The 19,097-nt window shown below is 46.4% G+C and overlaps 1 protein-coding gene across 2 annotated transcripts in view; it reads left to right on the top strand.

The window, feature by feature from the left end:
• Etv6 (ETS variant transcription factor 6) overlaps positions 1–19,097 on the top strand; it is a 239,413-nt gene that overhangs the window by 79,560 nt on the left and 140,756 nt on the right. The gene's annotated exons all lie outside the window — the stretch shown is intronic.

Consider the following 19,097-nt stretch of genomic DNA (forward strand, 5'->3'; position numbering starts at 1 on the left):
GCCGCCTGTGGGAGCCTTCGATGTCCTGGGGATATTTAGAGAGGGTTGTTCACTGCCATGTGGGTGCGGGGAGTTGAGCCTGGTTCACCTGGAAGTGCAGTCAGTGCTCTTCACTGCTGAGCCATCTCTGCGGCTGGCAAGGCAAGTCCTTTTCACCTCGTCCTGACTCAGTCCCTTTGTAAAACAGATAGGCTGTCTTAAATGCCTGGCCCACGGAAGGTACACCATACATTTACCGCTTCCTTTTCTCCAAGCCTGCTGCTCAGTATGCCATCCCGTTTCTATCCCTTATCCTCCTTGCTATCACAGGAGGCAGGAAAAGGTGTAGGCAACTGATAGAAGAGAGCACATAGAAGAGAAGGGGGTGCTTCAGGAGGTGCACTGGGCTGCCTCCTGACGTCTATTAGGCTGTGCTGGATGCCATAAAACCAGATGGGAAATAGCTATCTTTAGCAGAATCCAGCAACCTCTGTGTAGGCAATGAGATTATGTGCATTACAATTACAGTATAGGCCCCTGCCCTACCATATATGTGTGCATGTGCACACACACACACACACACACACACACACACACACACACACACACCATGCTTAGTGATGCTGAAGTTGATTTATAATCAGCAGATGACGCTGGCCACGACAGATGTCTGCTGTCCTGATGGTTGTCGTTGGACACACCCTGTCCTGCAGATCCCGGGACGTTTTCTCAGTAGCCACTAGCGTGTTAATCAAAAGAGGCAAATGCCTATTTTGCCTTTGTATGGAACAGGGGCAGTAATGGTGCCCTAGAAATTACCTGGAATTACCCTTCCTTGAGTATCTGCCCAGTTCAGGTACATGGTTAGCTCATCCCACCGAGACACTCTGACCTGATAGCAGCCGCTTCTCTTATTGCCGTCTCTATAGGAACCGGGTCTTTTGATTGGCGTTTTCACCCCCTCTCCGTGCTTGAAGACATGATTTTTCTTCAGGCTTGAAAGTGTCTTAAGCTCTGCAAAGGGCAGATAATAGCCTCACACGAGCGTTGTTTTGTTACATCATAGCCCCCCTGCCCTCCCACCCCTTGCAGTAGCTTGACCTGAGACATCTCAGAAATAGGCATGTTGGAATCCTGCAGTAAATGTTAAGACTTTTATAATGCCTGGGTGTTTCCCGGGAACTGAAATGAAACGTGAAAGGTGCCATTCTTCTGTGTAAGAATTACTGAGCTAAATGTGCTGCTGACTTTATAGTACCTGTCCCCAAAGTGGCAAGGTGGCCCCACTCAGTGACGTCAGCTCCTGAATCCAAGCCTCCTCTTCTCTTTCACTCTTGTGGGTACCACGGTGATCTGCCAGCCTTTGAGGCGTCTACAGGCTGCCAGCATCCAGCAGTAGTCTCTGTTGCAGTCCAGGCACCCCAGTGTTCTCACAGAGGATCCTGGACTGCCTCTAACTGACTCTTTTGCTTCCTGATGTCCACAAGCGCTGACACTGGGAGTTGATGTTGGGAGAACGTTTATGTTTTTGTCGGGAGTGAGATCAGTCACCACAAGTGGCTTCTCAAGGAGTGTGAGACAAGACCGACACGAGTGCTTCAGAGTTTCAGAAGGTGTCTCCTTGAGCAGCCATCACACCATCTGACTTATATACAGATGTTCCTCAGTGTAATCCAAGGCCTGGAACATTGCTGTTGGTATGCTGGAGGTTCCAAGGCTAGCTTGTTACTTGTTAACACCGTATAAACTGTATAACATTGCTGAATCCCAAGTCTTTAAAGCGATAATGGAATAGCACACTTAACTAAGTATGGCAACACAGGTCTATAAGCTAACAACTTGAGATAGGAGAATGAGGAGTCCACGGCCAGCCTTGGGTTCTTAGCAAGTTAGAGGCCAGCCTGGCCTACATAAAGTCCTGTCCCAAAACAACAACAACAACAACAACAACAACAACAAAACAAACAAAACATACAATAAAGCCCCACAAAACTCCCCTTGCCTCCCCCACCCCCACCGAGTCATACTTAACTGATGGTTGGGAAGTTTAAATGAAATATTTGTACTTGTCAGATAAAGGCTGATCGTTGACAGTGGTCTCTTTATTCCTTAAAGAAACAAAAACAAAAACTTACTATATGCTTCTTAAACAAGATTGAGAATTTTTTTTTCTTGTCCACTTTGGTAGTCTCTGCAAATGGTGGGGCCAGGTGCATATTCGTTGAATGAAAGAAAAATCATTTATCCAGGTCTTCAAATCATCTTCTCACTTACTCACTGGCCCGATAATTATGAATTATCCACAGTTGGTCAGACACCGTGCTCGGAGACTATAGTCAGCACACCCATCCCCAGTGCCTCCATATCGTTAGCTGATCTGGGAGAGGAAGATTACATAGAAAAGTAGAACTGTGATTGGTTTTGGTCCTTGAGCTGGGGTTTTAAGTATTAGAAACACTTGCTATCATCCGTGTCAAATTTGACAGCAGTGCAAGTTTGAGGATCCCCAGAAGCCAACTTAAAAGCCGGACTTGTCAGCAGTACCTAAAAACCCAGTGCTGGGGAGGCGGAGGCAGGAGGATCTCTGGAACTTACTAGCTAATGAAACCACATTGGTGAGCCCACCTGGTCCCTCCAAAAGGTGGAGGAGCACTTGAGGAGAGAACCCAGTGGGAACTTATCAGCCTCTGTTTGTGTGTACAATCACGTGTCCATACATGCACACGCGTGCAGGCATGCAAACACACACGCACGCACGCATGCACACGTGCCTGTAACTTAAGAAGAATATTTTTATTCTTTGAAAACTTCACTGTTTGCATTTGTATTTTTTATCGTATTTACTCTCACTCTTCTCTCAACTACTCCCAAGATAAGCCACCACCTCTTGGTCCCCACCTGCGTCCTTTTCCTGCTGCCCGCATACTCCTGGGTTTGAGGCCTTCCCCTGGAGCACAGTGACTTCCCAGAGGCCACATCTGTTAAAACCAAAACCAACCCTGACTTCCCCCTCCTCCGGAAGCCATCAACTGCTTCTCTTGTTAGGGGAGGGGCCTCATCAGCTCCTTTCCCTTCCACACTAGAATGTTGACTGCCTTGTCACTGAGCCACTGCCCCGTGCCTGTGCAGGCAACTGCAGCTGCTATGAGTTCTTGTGTGCACCTACTGTGTGCCTGCCTATGAGTTCATGTGTGCACCTACTGTGTGCCTGTCTTCTCTAGTCCAGGTTCACAACTTCACTGCCATATATAACTGTTCTTCCAAGTTTTCAAAGAGGTATTCTTCCATAAGTCCTGTCGAGGGGTGGTGTGTTAGTGGAGGTCTTTTAATTATATGATTAAGAATCTATTTTGTAGAAGAACAGAAAGGCTACATGTGTTTGAGTGGTAGGATGCCCCTTAAGACAGACTCCCGTCAGACTTCAGAACTGAAGGGCCAAGAGCGCACCTCTTGGAGGGGAGACTCGAGTAGATAGCCACCACGGGGTGCTTGTAGCAAGATTTTGAGGTTGGCAGTTGGATTAAAAAAATTGTTAATAAGTCACTAGTGGCCCTAGGTGGGAACAGAACAAAACACAAACTCATGTTAGGGTGGAGAAACGTTTCGAGTGACACTGTCTAATGAGGCTGGCTCATTTCGTAAGTAATGAGTCCTGTTCCTAAGTATTAGGGGGTTTTGGTGGTAAACAGAATAGGTAAGGTCCCTGCTCGTGTCGTTTTCATATCTTGGTAATTTCTCCTGTGGGGTGAGTGGGAGAGCCTGGGCCATCAGTGTGGTCTGGGGTACTGAGTGGCAGCTTGTAGGTAAGGCTGGCCCACAGCTGTGGTCGTGGAAACGGGAAAATCAAATTCCAAACTCCAGCAAACCATCAACCCATAGCCAAGGAATTGTGGAATAAAACATAGACCCAGACTCGGGCAGAGTTTACCTGAGGCAGGCATGGGCTGGGAATCAGAGGTTACAGGGTCAGGAGCACAAGCTAGAAATGGGGACACTTGGGCTGAGTCAGAGATGAGGAGAGACATTTCCGAGTAAAGCCAGGGGTCCATAGGGCTAAAACCCCATAGTCAACTGGATGATGTTTCTAAACATTTATTGAACTCAAAAAAAAAAAAAATCTAACAGTGGTTCAAATCAGTGGGTTTTTTGTTCAGGTCAAAGAACTCTCAGGATCATCCCCAGGGATTTCCATTCTCAGAATTTGTTTCTTACTAGATTTGACTCCAGACCAGTCTCTGTAATTTGATCGATTGACGAATTGATTAATTGATTGATTCTTTCCCCTTGTCTGAAGAAAGAAAAACAGTACCCATTTTCTTGTCTTGTTAACCAGCAGATTGTGATGCATCCAGACAACTGGTGTTAATTTTTCTTAAGCATCTGACAAATGAGGGGACAGAGAGAGCAGGTTTTGTCCTTGACCCCAAGTCTGAGAGGAATGGGAACTATTGCCTAAGATAACACGTCAGGGCTGGCATCGACCTTTTCGCTGTTTTAACCCGATTTACTCAAAAACCCCATCAGCCGTCAGCATGGTTGTTTGAGTTTCACAATGAGCCTTGAGGCTGAGGCGAGGTGATCGGTGCTGGTAGTCTCATCGGGAAGAATCCATGTTTGTTCAGGTTCTACTTCTGTTGCTTTTAGCACTGGGAGTAGCGGAAGGGAAGCACATTCAGGAGGCTAGAATTGGCAGGGTCAGCTGCAAGGCCTGCCAGATCTTGGGAAGCTGAGGCAGGAAGAAGATGAATTTGAGGTTAAGCTGGGCTATATACCAAGACCGGGTCTTAGAGAGGGGAAGGAGGGAAATGGAAAAGAAAGTGCAGGGTACACTAAAATGTCAAGACTTGGAGCAGTGACAGCTCCTTGGGTAAAGGTGATTGCTGCCAAGCCTGAGGACCTGGGTTCAATCCTTGGGCCCCACGTGGTAGGAGAGAACTGACTCCCATAGGTTTTCCTCTCAATTTCCACACTTAATGCAATCAGTCAATAAATAAATCCAACTTAATAAAATGTTTGCAAGCTGAAAGGTTAGTTTTAGTCAACAGTTGACAGGCCGGCTCACGAAGGATTTTTAGTCATTTTCCCTTTAAGAAGGGTCTTCATGTGGATCTTCAGTCACGGCCTTGGAAGGTAGGCAGGAAACATAGCCTGTCAGACTCACGCATGCCCTTAGGGAAGTTAGAGTTCTGTGTTTTGGCTCTGCATGGGCCTTGTAATTTCATTCTCTTCTCTCCTATTTAGACTCTCACCTTTCCTCCACTCAGAGAACTTTAAACCTGTTTTATGGTTCAAATTGTCTGGAGCAGAACACAAACAGCCCAGCCCAGGGTGCCCCGAGCATTGCCACCTGTTGGGCTGTGGTGTTTCTGGGAATAATAGTAGAATAGTGTGGCCAAGTTTAAGGATGATCCACACGAGCAGGGCCAGCAGGACACAGTGGGGATTTGTGCTGGGGAGGAGAACTGAAGTTTTGCAAAGTGGCATTCTGACAGAACCTGGACTCAGGTCCTAGGAACCGGGAGCTTAGAGGTGGCTTGTGGGTAGGAGGGGTCTCTGAGGAATTCCCATTGTATCTTCCTTCTCTGGGAATGCCTTCTGGTTTGGAGAGGACAGTAAGGAGCTTTGGAGGAAGGAAGAAGAGGCATGTACAGTGTCTACTGTTTGTGAAACTGGGTACAGTGCTGCTGCTTGGTCCCCCATCCCCCCACCCAGTCCACCCTTGGCAGGGCACAGCCCTGAGTATTGCTTGCCTTTGTCACCGCAAGTGTTTCATACTGTTGTGACACTGAGATTTTATTTTATTTTTAAATAAATGCAAGTTGAAAACACCCGACTCAGGTGTCAGAAGTTGTTTCAAAGAATATCGAAGCTGTTTGGATATAGAGCCCATCTTCCCAGCGGGAAGTTTTATTTTGTCTGTGAAGACAAGATAATCTGTCTGTGTGTCTGTCTGTGTGTCCCTCTCCCTCTTCCCCCTCCCCGTTCTCCTCCCTCTCTCTCCGTCTAGTCTAGGATGACCTGGAACTATGTAGCACTGTCAGACCTTGAACTCTCACCAGGCCTCTTGCATTAGCCTTTAAAGGACTGGGATTGTATGAATATGCCACCACCCCATGTTCTCCAACTGTAAATTTTATGACATCTAAATACGGACTAAAAAGCTTTCCAGTGGAAATTTAGTGTCCTGTTAGTGATATGTTATATTATAATCTAGACACCAAATTTCAAAGAGTTGGTATTTTTAAAAAGGTAAGATATAGTAATATATTTAAATTAGGAAATTTATGCATGGATTGTATGTTGAAAGAATGTTCTGGCTGCGTTGAGCTGTGATATATATTACGTATATTATACATCCCTGTATCATATACACAGATCCTATGTGGGATGGGTCAAGGAGCAGTAGAACTCTCTAGGGAAGTTGGTTAGACTTCAAACACTAGACGCTCATCTCCCTCGTTCTGCTAGGACACCCTTTCATATAGACAGGTTTGTGCCAGTTGAGGGTTGGGAAATAGGTTGTAATAGGAACAAGTTAATTGAGAAGCTAGCTTTGCTTGTGTGTAATCACAATGATTTTCAAGTTCACTTTTACCCACTCACAAACCACTGTGCTCCCCGGGACGAAAGCAACCCGCACAGCGTCTGTCCTTTACCTTTGTTCATTCGTGTCCTGTTGGGCATTTCTCCTTGCAGTCTTGGTCACTGTCCGTGTGGATTTGGCATGCTAATACTAAGAATGTAATCTTACCGCAGGGGAATTCCATTGCTTAGAAGGAAACACAAGCCCTTTTCAACCCATTTCAACCACCAGCGTCCACGTGATCGTTGAGAGCCGCTCCTTCGGTGTTCTTTATTGAACGCCCCAGATCTTCCTCTTGGTTGCAATGGCGGTAAAGCTGGACCGGGTGCTCTGTGGCCAGGTTGGCTTACAAGTTGGCTTTCTGTACACAGAGAATATTAACATTTCTCCAGCTCCAGTACTCGCACAAAGTACAGATGTTTGGGCTAGGTTCCTGCCACCGTCTTCTCGATTTTTACAACAGCCCGTTGCTTGAAAACAGGGGGGAAATGCTCCTCATGTCAGAGGTTTAGATGCTGTTGAAAAATACAACTTCCAGGAAGAGCTTACGTATTCAGCGGCTTTTCCTTGACAGAGATTTCTCTTTAACAATGAGCAAATAAGTCAGAGATTCTTGAGTAAACTGCTCGTGCCCTGTAGGGCTACTTGGTACAGACTCTTGTTTGCCAAGAGCTTAGAAACACTTGTAGGTAGGTGTGCTCCCGACGTGGGAATTAGGGATGTTAGCTTTATCCAGAACAGTTGGGTGGGTCATTCAAGGGGGTGTGTGTGTCTTTGATTGATACCAGCATCAGCTTGAACTCATATTAGATGGTTCTGTGACGTAACTCCTGAGGTGTCAGACGTGGTGGCATTTGATAGAGAAGGTTCCATTTGGGCGATGAACCCTACCAGGTTCTAGGCTCCTGGGTAGTTTAAAGGTTTTGTTTGACTTGAATTTCGTGCTGGGGATTGAATCTGGGGATCTGTGCACGCTGGTTAAGTGCTCCAATGGTCAAGGGTGATTGTAGACCCTGGGTTCCAGGGTTTCATTAGGAAGTCAGTGGTGTGACTGGAGGTGCTTCAGTCGTCCAGAGCATAAACTGGTCTTTTCAGAAGTCCTGGATTCAGCCCCCGGGTGCTTACAGTGAACTGTCCTAAGGTGCGTGCAATTTAAACTCTGGGCTTTCCAGTGTTCCTCTCTGGCCTCCACAGGCACCTGCACTCACGTATACACCCCCCCCACTTCCCTAACCCCTTACCCTCCCCACCCCCCACAGAGAAAAACACATACACACAGAAACACCAATTTAAAATAAAACATAAATCTTAACAACAACAACAAAACAAAACCTGCAGTTAGGGTCGTTTCCCCTGGTGCATCGTCATCAGCTGACGTTTCAGTGTGCAGGATTATAGACCTCATCCCCAGTCGCAAGGTTACCTTGGTGGGAAATGTGTCTCCCAGTCACCTAGTTTCACTGAAGTCCAGCCTAGCCAATCATTGAGTTTGTAAGTGTTCCTTACAGGTGAGTGAGGGGTGACTTAAAGAAATGTGGGTGACTCATAGAAATGCGGGTGACTCAGAGGTGATAAACATGCCCCAACACAGTGACAACTCACAGAAACCGCTTCTCCAGAGCTCTTCTCTAGCTTCTGGTTGGTCAGCTCTAGTCCGCATCCCCCATCCCCCCAGCCCTCGCTAATGGCAGTTTAGCTTTTAAGAGTGGGCTTCAGTACCTCGTTGAGTTTCAGGAGCTGCTGGAGCCCGTCCGTCTGTCTCATGCATCTCCTTCCTACCTCCTTCCTGCCTACAGGAGGCAATGTTTGAGTCCTGAGGAGGTGGCCACCCAGCACATGGGCACAACTATTTAAGCCTTGACAGCCATCTTGGGATTATTCCCTCAGAAAAGTAAACGATAGGCGTTTTCGGTCTCTAAGCTACATATCCATTCACTAGCACAGTGTCCTCAACCTTCCTAATGCCGAGACCCTTTAATACAGTTCTTCGTGTTGTGGTGACCTCCAGCCGTATGAGATACAGTTTCTCATCTGTCGATGCTATTACTGTAATTTTGCTACTGTTATGATTCATAATGTAAATACCTGGGTTTCCTGATGGTCTGAGGTGATCCCTGTAAAAGTTATGTTCAAACCCCCAAAGGGGTCTCGACCAGATTGAGATCTGCTGCAGGAGAAGGTTTCTGAGGCCTGAGTTGAGAGAAGGAAGGGAGTAAGCGACATCTTTACCAGCTTCTCCCACGCTCTTGCCACATGCACCCCACAGAGAACAAGGCAGAGAACAAGGGTTCGGGGACAAACTTTAGATTCTGAGGCTAAGCTTGTTCCTTGGGTGGCCTCCGAGGAAACCAGGGCCAGTGAGGGAAGATGAGGAACCACCTTGAGCCTACCTGGGTGGAGCCAGTTGTCATGTGTAGGTCATGTGATGTCACTCAGCCGCCCTGCATCACCACTGCTCACCTGTGCTATGGGGAAAGGTAGCACAGTGGTAATTGACTCAGGAGGGAGGAAAATTGGCACGCAGAGTAACTCGGCTTCTTTTTTTTTTTTAAACATTTATTTATTTATTATGTATACATCATACAGCTTTCTGCCTGCATGTATGCAACTACAGGCCAGAAGAGGGCACCAGACCTGATTATAGGTGGTTGTGAGCCACCATGTGGTTGCTGGGAATTGAACTCAGGACCTCTGGAAGAGCAGACAGTGCTCTTAACCTCTGAGCCATCTCTCCAGCCCCGTAACTCGGCTTCTAAAGACTGTTACGAAGCAGAATTGCTTACCCCGTGTCTTCACTGATTTTACTTCTCTCAGTCGTGACTTCAGGGGTCGATTCTCAGCCGTAACCGAGCACATCAGAATCACCTGGGAGGGTTAATATTAATGTCTGGCTCATATGGCCAAAGACTTTGATTTGCTCCAATACTGGGTTGTTCTGGTTTTCTTGTTCCTTTGTGTCTTTTAAGTTCCTCTGGGTAGTTCTGACAGTTAGCCAAGATTCGGAGTATCTGATCAAAGAATGTGTGTTTCCTAAACTGTTGACTGATCCTGAATCCCCGAGGTGCATATGAATTCAGGCATATTTTTCTTTTTTTTTAAATTTTTTTATTTATATGAGTACACTGTCGCTGTCTTCAGATACACCAGATCTCATTACAGATGGTTGTGAGCCACCATGTGGTCGCTGGGAATTAAACTCAGGACCTCTGGAAGAGCAGCTGGTGCTCTTAACCACTGAGCCATCTCTCCAGCCCCCAGGCATATTTTTCATGTAGCATTAAATACTAACATTTCTAATGAAGGCATGAAATCCCATATAAAATGGATGATCAGTCTTCAGAAAACTATAAGAATTTAGTTCCTTCCTTGTTATTTTAAGCTGCTAAATATTCTGCTAACTGGTGTTATCACACGTCACGCATGTATTTTTTATTTTGTTCTCAATTTGACTGCTTATTGTTCCGAATGGTAAAAATGACAGCGTCTCTGTAGTCATACTCACTCACCAGCAAGAGGTCAATAAATAAATCACCAGAAACCCTAACCCCGGGATCCCTCTAACCACGACAGCAGTGAAGAAAGAGCTACCTGCCTCTTCTAATTGTGAAGTTTGTGTCCAAGAGTTTAAAAAAAAAAGACGGTAAATTTTGTTTTTGGCAAGTTTACATAGAGAATGCTTTCTGAACGTGGAAACCCAGGAAGACAACCTACATGATTGGTTGTAAGGCGGTTTGTGTAATGGGGTGGGGGTATCCTAGAGCAGTGGTTTTCAATCTTCCTAGTACTGCAACCCCTTAGTACAGTCCCTCATGTTGTGGTGACCCTAATTTTGCTACTGTTAGGAATCGTAATGTTAATATTTCGGAGATAGGGGTTTGTTAGACAGGTTGAAAACCCTGTCCTAGAGTATTTGATTTGATTTGCTTTGTTTTATCGGGGGACAGGGAGCAGAATTCCGCCCCCTCAGTCAGTGCTTTCACCTCAAATAACAATAATTTCCCATTTGCTACACCAGGACGGGGTTAATTCTTAAAGTCAGCAGCACGCGAGACTTTTGTGTCCCTTGTCATAACCAGAGCCGTCGATTCTGGAAGCACAGAAATACTGTGTAAGGCTCAGCTCGTTTCTTTGAAGGAGCACAGGGTAGCTAGCAGTAAGGGCTGGGTGTTATTAGCCCAGTGTCTCAGAAACACTGGGATGTGGACTCAATTTTTCTTCATTGCTTTTAAACTCATCGTTGATTGGTTGCATTGCGAATTGTTTTAGTAGTGAGCATTTTCTGGAGATGTAAATCTTTTCTGACTTAATTTGTACTCATTTCTCTAGATATGGTTTACAGGGGCTTTGCTGTCATTTCATTTGTTTTTGTTTCCTATTTAGTTTTCTTTCTCAGCCCCACGCAGAGGCAGTGGAATCATCTGATGGGGAACAGAACAAGACACTTCTTCACTTTGACCTTGGTAGTACATGTGGCCTGCTGGGGTTAGGGAATCAGATAAGACCCCAGCTGCCATGGGGCTGCCTAGCCTGGGCCAGCAGCAACACTACAGGCCATGCCTCGTGCAGCTGACCCGGAGGAGTGGAATGTAATCTTCCTGTCTGAGATCTGCTGTCTGATTTAGAAAACTTGAGGTTTCTCACATGGCATAAGCAGCCCGCTTAGGCTATGGATGTCTTATAAGGAGACATTACAGGACTGAAAGTCCTTTTGGTTTTAAAGAGGTCTAAACTGCTGCGCCCCCTCCCAATACCCCACCCCTACCCCCACCCCCACCCCGCCTTTGCTGCTAATTTGCTGACACTGTGAGTTTGACTTCAAAGATACAGGCCTTAAAGAAAGGAGAAAGAACAGGGCTGTGAATGGTGCTGTGTAACAGCAAAAAGGGATGGGAGGAGGGGGAGGAGGAGGGGGAGAAGGAGGGGAAGGAGGGGGAGGGGAGAAGGGGGAGGGAGAGGAGGAAGAGGGGAAGGAAGAGGGGAAGGAAGTCACACAAAGCAGGTAGTGGGATTCAGAGTTACTGAACTGGCGCTTAAGCAATCTGCCAGAGCCTGACCTTGAACTTTCCCTTGGGTTTTCAGTCCCGTGAGTCCCAGGACAGCTCCCACGCCAGGGGCCCAGTGAATGATGCACAGGGGCTACGGTGTGGCAGTGGCACACGCCTGAAGGTCTCTTCTCATTGGCGGGGCGAAATTGAGAAGCCTCTCTAATGGTGCCCCCGATACAAATAAATGGCAACTCTCTCAGTTCATTACTTGTTAGCCCCAGGCAGGGACTGCGAAGATTGGCTGATTGTAATAGCCAAACCATTAAAGGGAATAGCATTAATGGAGGAGAAAGCAGCTAATAAGGTAGCTGAACTTGGCTACAGCGTTGTGCCCAGGGTACATGCTGCTGCTAACTTAAGTACCTGTTTGTTCTGCATCTGGAAATAGGCAGGAAGGAAGAATTTAGTGACCCTCTTTCAAATGGTGGATCCAAAGCTCAGGGGCATTTCTGGGTAACTCGAGACGTTGAAACAGTTTTTCCCAGAGGTAGCACTTGAGGGTCTGTACGAGTAAAACCACTCACCTTTCCTGCCGTGAACAACGCTGCCTGCCTGCCCACTCTGAGAGCTCACACACTTCACTCGTTTCCCAGGAGCCAATGGCGTGCGTTCCCAAACTCATCTGTTCTAAGCTTCAGGCAGTTGTGTCACTGGAGCTGGGACTAGGGTGCCGTCTAGGCCTGGGAAAGGCGTGCATTTAATTCTCCTGTCCAGGTCTGAAGTGTGTAACCTTGCTCGCATGTGGACGATGCTGGGGCCCAGCCAAATGAGCTCACCATCCGTGCATCCGAAGAGCTGGGCCCGGCTCCCTGGAAACCGCAACCTGGCATGAACAAGAAGCGCAGCTTTAGTGGCTGCTTTCCCTTCATGTCAGAAATATCTAAGAAATTCAGAAAAGTTAAAAGGAAGAGAAAAGAATTCTGTGCTGAACCACTCCCAGGAGTGGAAAGGTTCTTAATTAAACTATTATAAAGTCAGAACGATAAAGGAATGAATGTGAGGTTTTTATTGTTTTGGTTTTGGTTTTCTGTGGTTTTTTTTTTTTTGTTTGTTTGTTTTAACTTTGAAGCCCTAGTCCTAGAGGCACCTGCGTTTACAACTTTAGGGTCTGATTGATAGATAAGTGGATACTGGATAGATATTCCCATGGTGTATGAGGCAGGGAATACATTTACCTTTACCATTGTTAACAAGCTTTCAGGAGTGTTAGATTGTATCAAAACAGCGTCTTGAAGCATTTGTGTGAGCCCCCTCAGTATGGAAACCTCTTTTAGAAAACCTTCCTGTCTCAGCATAGGTCAGTGTGGGAGATAATCCCACACGCATGTATGCTGGAGCTGTTGGCAGGGCTTCTCTCCTTAGAGCTCAGGTTTGCTTTACCGGCTCTGCCTCCTAAGTAGTCCCTGGCTGTTGATTTCTTTGGATGAGGATCCTTCAAAGGCTTGGCCCCAAAGTGGCGGGCGCTATTGGGAGGTAAAGTACCCTTTAAGAGATATGGCCCTATGGAGAGGTGCCTCAGTGGTTATGAGCATTGACTGCTCTTCTAGAGGACCTGGGTGTGATTCTCAGCACCCACATGGTGACTCACAACCATCTGTGACAACAGTTCTGAGGGACCTAATGCCCTCCCTGGCCTCTGTGGGTGCCAGGAATACACATGAAGCAGAACACTCTCATATAAAATAAAAATAAATGAGTCTCTTTAAAAAAAAAAAAGAGGGATGGGAGAGGGAGTAAGGGATAGAGGGAGAGGGAGAGAGAGAGAGAGAGAGAGAGAGAGAGAGAGAGAGAGCGCTCCCTTTCTCTGTGTTTGCTTCTCTGTCTTCCATAAGGTGATTTACGTTCTCCTGCCGGCATATCCTGCCTTGCCACAGACCCATAGTCACAAGGCCTGTTGATCACAGACTGAACTTTCAAAACTGAGAGCCGGGACAAACCTTTCCTTGTCCTAAGTACTCATTCCAGTGATGGAATGCTGACTAATGCACAGGGAATGCTGCACTCTTTCTTACACTCACTTCTCTGATACTTGAAGACATACTGGAGAATCTTGTAAGACTTAAAGAAGGCCACCGACCTCATACAGCCTTGCTGACTTTACCGTCCCTTATTTAGGAATGTTGTCCCCAGGCCCTTGAAGGAGCCTTTCCTAGACACTGTCCGCTGTGATTTCTGAATGCCGACTTGCCTCCTTAGGACATAAGATTCTTCCTGTCTATTAAGTAAGTGTTGACAGGGTCCTTTCCTGCCCCTCACTTTTAAAATCCCATCTACACATTAAGATTTGATGTTCTTGAAGAGTTGAAAAGGGTTGAGTAAGAGAAATGGTTTCTCGTTAGGGGAAACATTAGGAATAAAGAGTGAGATATTTTTACCCGACAGTCACCATGATGAGATTTCTGTACAATGTAAAGCAGTTAAGCACACGAGCAAATCTGTAGATGCTTTGCTGGTCCTACTGATTGGTGCAAAGTAAACACACACCCCTGTGTGAATTCTAATGGTCGCCCCTGTAAAGAGGCCATGTGGGGACAAACTTCCCAGACATTGTATACGCTTTTTCTTCTAGCCCAATCCATTTACTTTCTGCTCACGTGGTAACATTGCAGGCTTAGGGACGTGGGTACCTGGTTTTGACAGTTCTGTCGGATGAGCCACTGGGGTTCCCTGCAAACTGAGGACAGGCGTCAAGCGAAGAGCTGTTCCAAGGGCACTGTACTTCATACAAGTTACCTCTTAGGAGTCCCCGTAAACTACCAAGCCACTGGTGATTGGCCAGCGGTACTCGAGTGCAGCTTCTTGATTCTCCTCTTTATAAGAAGCAGTTCAGTGGAGTGGAGTTAGACCAGCCTGTACCCACATAACCAGCTCGGCCGTCTCCCAAGCCGGTGACTGAACGAGTTGCTTAATTAAGCCTTACCGTCTTCAGATCAGGTTCCCTACTGCAGGTTGGTGATAAGGATGCCTTCCTGGCAGCGATCTTGAGAGGCGTGAACACCTCCGCGAGAAGAAGCACACAAAACCTCCCTTAATGGTTTTGTTGATTTTTGAAGTAACTGTGTTTTCCAGCTCTATTTGCATTCAGAGATGCATTAGGTGTTCATCTGTTTTTATGGGTAGAATGATAAGGCATTGTTTTTGTTACTTGGCTGATGGTGGTGGTTGGTTGTGGTGTTGGGGGCTCAAACCCAGGATCTTGTGTATGTTGGGTAAATTCTACCACCAAGCTGCTGCACAGCCCCACCGTAGAATTTAAATGTTGGAGCCATTCTAGAAATACAAGGACTTGGAGTCAGTTAATTCAGAATAAGGACTACAGGCCTAGACTGAATGTATATTAGAATATTTCTTAGTGATGGGGAGGGGAGTGATGCTTTAGTGCAAGACTTGATGGCAGGGCTTACTATTAATGTACCCTTCCTGTCTCCTTTATAACGGCCTTGCACGCAGATAATAGGTGTGGGTAGAGGGCGATTGAAGGTGAGATGATTTAACTCCATCCCTTTGTCAAATGCAGTACCTTGCCTTCTGATTCTGAACCACCTGCTCTATCCATCGTCAAAGGCTTCCAGAAAAAACGAGAGCCCGTCTCCCGAGAAGAACCCTGCCAGCTGAGGGTGTATGGTTTGCCCCTCAAGAGGGCTGCCTGGGCCATCAGGGTAACTCAGGGAGGAAGCTGCAGAAACAGGAATGTGGCTCCCACCCATGTTACTTTCCACAGGGAACGCCCGTTTATCTTCCCTGAGACACTGATGGGTATCCTGCCAGGGAGTTTTAACATCCAGATACCGTTTGGGCTAGAGAGTGACGATCCAAGTAGAGGTTTCTCTTGGGGAGGACCTGGATACCAAGAAGCATTTGAGCTCTTGGTTTTAGAAGTCTCCTTTCTGGGAGGAGGAGAAATCACCATAACTTGTCCTCTGCATTCGCCTTCTTGCTTCACTATTCCTGCGTGTCTGGATACCTGTGAGGATCTTCCTCAGCCCGGTTGTTCTTTCTAGGGACATATTGTTTCTTTCTAGGGACACTCCAAAAATATATCTGTGGTTGCATATGCATACTTTCTCAAGTTCTTTAAGTGTATTTCACCGAATCTTGGGTTGGACAAAATAGTGAATGTACTTTTATTTTTTTAGACAAGTGAAGAAATAGATGTTTGGGAGCATTTTAGTTAGGGTTTTTATGTGCGGCTGTAATGCAGAGACCTAGAAAATGGTGCAGGTAGATTTTTATTTATGTGGTTTTTTTTTAAAAAATAATAATGTATAGATGTGGTCTGTTAGTAAAAGCATTCTTATCCAAAGCACATTTAGTGAGAGCCAACACCACCAATCTTGAATCATTTTGCAGCCAGAATAGAATATTTAAGCAGTCTTTTGCTTTCGTTTTCCTGCTGCTTTGATAAAACATCCTGGCAAGAAGCAACTTGACAAAGGGTTGTTTTGGTTCACAGTTCTGTGGGATTGTCCGTCATGTCGGGGAGAGAATGGTAGCTGGAGGTTCAGACATCTGGTTCTGTCACAACCACAGTGCAGAAAAAGAGCATCCTTGTGCTTAGCATGCTATCTCCTCTTTGTACAAGATCCTGACCAAGGGGATGGTGCTGCCCATAGTGGGCTAGCCTTCCTACCGCAGCTATCCTCATCACCGGCTGGTCTGCAGGCTCATCTCCCAGTTAATACTAGATCTCATTGAGTTGGCACTTGAGATTAACTATTACATTGAGTGTTCCTGCTTGTTTAGTATTCACAGTATAGCTAGCTTGTCAGAGGAGGGATTTCTTCTGTGCAATGTTAAGGTTGGTTACAGGACAAACTTTAGCTGTTTTCCCTCAAGCTTTTGGAGGTACGGCCGCCCGATCTTTCTCTGCTGTTTTTACATCTTCTCTGGGCTGCGGTGTTCACTGTCATGGTGGGACACCACCATGCAGCAGATGAGAGGCGCCTACGGCAACATTCTTACCATAACCCAGAAAGCAGTCACTGCTCAGTCCCATGACACTCAAGACTTTCCATGCAGGCTTCGGAAACCAAATTGGAGATAGAATCTTGGCGTTTACAGTGTGGTTGGAGCAATTTCTAGAAAGAATTCCTCAATCAAAGACATCTAACTTTTAAAAAAAAAATTACCCACTAGTCATCTTCCCACAAGAACACACCCTCCCTTGATTCATAACATGCTTCGTCTATATTTCCCAAAGGTATTTGATTAACAGTAGGCTCCACCCCAGCCCCTCATCCTTTTTAAGTAACAGTGTAAGAATCAGTGTGTGAATGGACCAGAGTGGTCCCCATAATTTACAGAAGCTCTCTGGTGAATAATTCAGAAGGGGGAGATGCTCGTGGCATTAATAGTTCTGAGAGTTTGACCTTTCTACAATGGGCCTGGGAAGGAGTGAGTAGAGGGAAAGATGTTGTTTTCCTGTACAGGATGAATGAGTGAACCGCTTTTATGTGGAAGTTTCAGGTTCACGGGTTAAAAATGAGCACAGTCAGATTGCTACCCTTCATTAGCCCTTCATGCTGTAGGCGGCGTTGAAGGGAGGACATGTAAATAACTTCAAGTCCAATAAGCTGCTCTTATAGGAGCATACATTTTGAAAGGGTTCTACAATGGTTAGTGAAATGTCCATGTTTCATCTCTGGCCTTCAGCTGTTTTCAGCCTTTCTCTCTCTTCCTGAAGCTTCCTGTACCTTCTTCCCTCCTCGTGGATATTACAGTTGACCTCAGAAACTACAGCACTTCCCCTTTGTCCAAGAGCTCGGTGTGGTGGGTTGTGTCTGCCCATCTGAGAGCAGCATCCCCACCCGGACACCACCCCCACCAAATCTAACACTAACATGCTCACCTCACGGCATGTTTAATCACGGCATGGCCGTCTGTCCGTAGCTCATTCTTTATAATGCCTGAGTGCATCAGTACAGCTGTCCATACAGTTTAATTTAATTACAGTCATGAGTATAATTCTTTTGGGGAAAATCCTGAGTGTTCCCTGTATTAAAATAAAGCTCCCTTGGATTTCGTCTGGCTGACCGTTTTCTTGAGAGGCGAATCAGCCAACAGTTACTATGCTAGACACCTTCGGATAGAGTCAAGGCAGAGGAGTAGCAGTAGTGACGATAAAGAAACCCCTTGATTTGGAATGTCAGATGTGCGTTTCCTTTAAGTCTCCCATCTAGGTGTCTCTAGCTGAGATAGCTGTGTGTTTTTCTAGTTCCTGGTAGCTGCTGATGGGCCAACATGGAGATTAAGTGCATGGCTGTAGTACGTCACTGTAGAAGTCAGAGAGACAAAGTGCATGAAGCCCCCAGCTTCATGTTCTGAGAAAAGAGCCCACATGCTGGGTAGCAGTCTCCTGGGGTTTCTTCTGCCAGATGCCAAGCCCAGGGGTCCAATAGGTAATCATTGCAGCCCACAGGTTGATCAAGGCCTGAGAAACAGACCTCGCATTTCTCCTGTGTGGCCAAAGTAGCAGCTCCTCTGTTGTGGATGGGTATCTTCAAGGAGCCTTTCACATGGGGCTTCCTGACCTCCTCACCTTATAGCTGCCCAGTCTGGAGCCATCATCCAGCATGAGAGTCCAGCTGCCACAGTCACTCTGGCTTGCTGCAGCCACAGGGCAATGAGGGTACGGCAGAGCAGTAACGTAGGTGAGAACTCTGTGAACTGTGAAGGTGACTCCCAGCCAGACTCTGGTTGCTGGGCTGATGGTCGGTCTCCCACAATGCAAAGTAGAAACATCTGGGGGAGGAGACTGGAGTAACGTGACCTCCTCTCTCACAGACAAGCTAAAGGTTCCTTGGAGCCCTTGCTCTGAGAGAGAAGTCATTATGTTACAAAACACCATCTCTTTTGTTTTGTTCTCTCGCCCTCGTGATGTTGCTTTTGCAGACCCCTTGGCTGTCCCAGGCTTCTTCATCAACAGTTCCACTTCTGTAAAAGCCATAACAAAATAAAGCTATTTCTGGAAATAAAGTTAACTGTTGATACCTAGATACGGGATGAGACCGGGGGCTCGTTTGAGAGGCATAGAGAGTTTTTTAGGTAACATCACGATGCTGTGCTTGAACTGCTGGGGGGCTTTTCTGGAACTGGGGCCCCTCACCAGATTGAAGACGTGTCTCTCGGAGATGCAATTATGCCTCTCTTACCCCACATGGCCCCAGAGAAAACACACAAAAGAGTAACTTATCTGTAAATGCTTAAGATACTCGATGTTTCGGAGGGTTTTGTTGTTGTTTTGTTTTTAAGGGAAGTTGAATGTTTTGTGTCTTGATCATCATGGTTGATGTGGAGATCCAGTCTAGGTGTGTGGGCTTGCCCTGGGTTCACTAGTACAGCTCTACAGTGTGTGTTTAAACAGATATTGTCGCTGCCTCCTTGCTGCTAGTAGATGCCTTAGGGATGGTATGGTGAGTCCTTATGTATATACACGTATGTAGTGTGTGTGTGTGTGTGTGTGTGTGCGCACGTGTGTGTAAAATTGAAAT

The sequence above is a fragment of the Rattus norvegicus genome, chromosome 4 (genome assembly GCF_036323735.1).
Source record: "Rattus norvegicus strain BN/NHsdMcwi chromosome 4, GRCr8, whole genome shotgun sequence".
NCBI classification, from domain to species: Eukaryota; Metazoa; Chordata; class Mammalia; order Rodentia; family Muridae; genus Rattus; species Rattus norvegicus.